At 48.2% G+C, this 3476-nt stretch overlaps 1 protein-coding gene across 2 annotated transcripts in view; it reads right to left on the bottom strand.

Annotated features, from left to right (window-relative positions):
• The window catches only part of EFEMP1 (EGF containing fibulin extracellular matrix protein 1), a 114419-nt gene extending 114282 nt beyond the window's left edge, over nucleotides 1–137 (bottom strand). The window contains exon 1 of one of the 2 annotated variants that reach the window (XM_006021566.1): nucleotides 98–137. The gene's annotated coding sequence lies outside the window, so the exon portion shown is untranslated. The remainder of the gene's footprint in view (nucleotides 1–97) is intronic. The other variant, XM_025201595.1, reaches the window with a different exon arrangement.
• Between the last annotated feature and the right edge of the window lie 3339 nt (nucleotides 138–3476).

Below are 3476 nucleotides of genomic sequence, written 5' to 3'. Positions count from 1 at the left end.
CCCGGCGCCCGGCAGCGCGGGCACGGGGCATCCGCCCAGCAGGCGAGCGGGAAGCGCCCCGCAACCCCCGGGCAGAGCAGGGCAGGGGGCGGCTTACCTGCGGGCAGCACAGCACAGCCCCGCGCCGGTGCCGGTGCCAGCGCGCAAGTGCCTGCCTGGCAGGGGAGCAGCGTGGCTAGCCAGGTAGGGCTTGGCTTCGTGGCTTGTGGTGACCCACCTGCTTCTTTCTAAACTCCTCCTTGTGCAGGTGTTAGTCACAGAGGTCATCTAGGCCAGTGGGTCTCAACCTTTGTTTTTTTCACCAGGACCCATTTGTCAACAGCGATGGGGAGCATAGATTCATAAATGTAGGGTCGGAAGGGACCTCAGTAGGTCATCGAGTCTGACCCCCTGCCCCGGGCAGGAAAGAGCACTGCAGTCAAACGACCCCAGCCAGGTGCTTGTCCAGTCCATGTTGGTAATGGCAAAGGAACAGGGTGGAGAAACATTCAAGAGAAGGGCTGGGGTGAAGAGGGTTTGGGAGCAAAATCTGGGGAGGGCAGCACATGGTGGTGGCAGCTGCCTACCCCACCCCTTGCCATAGCACTGATTGCTAATGTTCAGGGCTGCAGGGGGCCCCTTGGCTGCGAGGCCCCCACAGCCACAGGTTCTGCAGGATAGGGTGGGCCGGCCCTGATAAGAAGTCTTGGCCCAGTACCCCTTACATCCAACCTGCTGCTCCAGTCCCTTGAGGGGGGCTGAATCAGGGCAACCGCCCTGAGCCCCACGCTTTGGGGGGCCTTGCGGAGCCGGGCGGAGCGGCCACATCCAGCCGCTCACTACCCGTCTCCCCACCCTGCCGCTGCTGCCACTGCTGCTGTTGCTGGCCATGGCAGCCTTTTTTGGATCCGGGACATACGGGATTGGGGCGGGGCCTCACGTGGGCTGATTTGCCCCAGCCCCGCACCCTGCTTGGGTCAGCTCTGTCCTGTATGGGGCAGGGGCAGGGCTGGTCCAAGGGTAATTGGTACCCTAGGCAAACTGTGTACCTTGACGCCCCCACCACTTCCAATATAGAGGAAAATAAGAAGTCTAGAATTAACATTTACATGTACTTATTTGGTATTCAGAATGAACAATAAAACAATAAAAACAAAAATTTCTTATTGATTGTTTGGAGGCAATCAGGACTCGTAGTAGAGATGATATCTTTTATTAGACCAACAAGATTATTGCAAAAAAAAAAAAAAGTCTTTAATTGCAAGCTTTTGGGCACAAATACCCTTCATCAGGCATTGGAGAAAAGATTATAAAAGTTCTCCTGGGTAGAAATGAAAGTTCATATTTTATAGGATTTCACAGAGGATAGAAAACGCCTCTGGGCAGTCAGTTCATAGCTGGTATGGAGCCTCTCACCTTCTGTGAGGATCTGTGATGATGCAAATTACTTGGAAACAAAGGCAGGAGCAGGGTCTTGATTGTTATTATTGATTGTTTATTATTTATTGTTTTATTGTTCATTACCATTGTTTATTGTTTATTATTTATTGATGGTTTATTATTGTATTATTATTGTATAATTGTTTATTATGTTTTGATTGCTTATTATTGATATAAGATATATCTTGATTATTGATTGTTTCACACCTGTTATTATACCTAACACAATTATATCAGACGGCCAGGGCTGTTATTTAGAAAGATGTTCCTGTTATTTTGTTCTGCATATAATTTTGGCGTCCCCCAAATTTTGGCACCTTAGGCGACCACCTAGTTTGCCTAATGGTTGGACCGGCCTTGGGCAGAGGGTGTGTGTGTGGGGCATGGGGGTCCCCAAGCAGCCCCTCACAGGCTGGGACTCTGCCAGCCTGCAAGGGAAAAGCCGCAGTTTTCCACATTTTTCCTGTAAAAGAGAATTCATTTTTAAAGTTTACTGATTCAGTTTTAAAGTTTCTTTGTGACCCTTTCAAATTTTCCTGTGACCCACTTTGGATTGTGACCCTCAGGTTGAGAAACGCTGATCTATGGCAACCCCCCTGCCTGAGGTAGGGTCATCCCTATCCAAATCATCCTGAATGCTCCAATATCTAAACTCTACACAAGATGCTCGCAACCCTGACACAACAAGAGGTAACACCCAAACTTGCCACAGGTAAAGCAGGAAAACTGCGGCAGCCAATGTCTTGATTATATAAAATGTTGATTCAATGTAATTCCAGGGTAGAGGGCCACACCGCCTGCTACAGAGGAAGGCAACCCCCCCACAGTCCCAATCTGACTACAGGGAAAAATTCTTTCCTGATTGCAAATATGGTGAATGGTCTGACTCTGAGCATAGGGGCAAGACCCTCTAGCCCGGAACCTCTGGCTTTGCTCTCAGCAGGAGCATTGGCACACCCCAATCAAAGGCCCCAGCCTTGGCCATAGCCAACACACAATGCTTCTGGGAAGGCTTAAAAACACCCTGACATAAATAGCAGAAGGGGAGGTGCACAGGGGCAACCCTCCAAGCCCAGAAGCATGGAAAATGCCTATGGTAGAACATAGGTCTAGCTATATGTAGATCATCCCTGACCAGTGGCTGTCCAACCTCTTTTTTGAACATCTCCAGTGATGGAGAGTCCACAACTTTTTTAGGCAGTCTGTTCCACTGTGTTGCTATTCTAACAGTGAAGAAATTTTTCCACATATCCAATCTAAACTTGCTTTGCTGACACTTCAAGCCATTAGTTCATGTCCTCCTCTCTGCAGTGAGAGAAAAGGTGCTTTCTCTCTTCTTTATGGCTGCCCTTCAAGGATTCGGAGACTGCTATCATTTCCCCTCTTAAGTGCCTGAAGTGTTCATGGCCCTCTCTTCTTTCTAATGGTCTTGATGTTCTACCAGTCAAGCTCTCCTTTCTTCTGCAAGTCTGCTGTCTGTTAGCTGCTCCTGGGGAATGAAGCTGCTATTTTACAGCCCTGCAGATTGTTTTTGACTCATTTCAATGATGTTATATTTGTTTTTTTGCTTCCATTTTAAATGAAATGGTTTAGCCCTAGGCCCCTAATGTATTAGGAAAACTTCTAGTTTCTTTTTAATTGGAGAAAACTGTGTTGATTCACCTCACCATCTGCACCCATCCCCTTTTCAAAATTCCAGATCAGCCCATGGGGTAGTCCCACTGGCTATATTGGAACAGCGGGCACGATGTGGGTTTGCGTGTGCTTGTTTTCAGGATCAAAACTAGCATGTGTAAGGTACTTACAGGGTAAATACTTGTAGGATTTGGCTCGACAAAAGGCAGGAGTGAATAGGAAGTACAGAAAATGGCCAAGGGCATGGACAACTGGAAGGCCTTCAATGGTGAGGGAGGTAGGTATTCAAAAGTTGTTAACAAACCCCTCCTCCTCACACAAAGCTTCTCTCCTCTAGTTCTTTCAGCCAGTTCTTCCAGCCTTCCTTTGTAAGTCATGTTTCCCAGGCCTCTAACCATGTTAGTTTTTTCCCCCTGGACTCT

This window comes from Alligator sinensis, unplaced genomic scaffold (genome assembly GCF_000455745.1).
Source record: "Alligator sinensis unplaced genomic scaffold, ASM45574v1 scaffold432_1, whole genome shotgun sequence".
Classification (NCBI taxonomy): Eukaryota; Metazoa; Chordata; order Crocodylia; family Alligatoridae; genus Alligator; species Alligator sinensis.
Note: the sequence above shows the minus strand (reverse complement) of the source record. Positions and strands in the feature narration are given on the sequence as shown.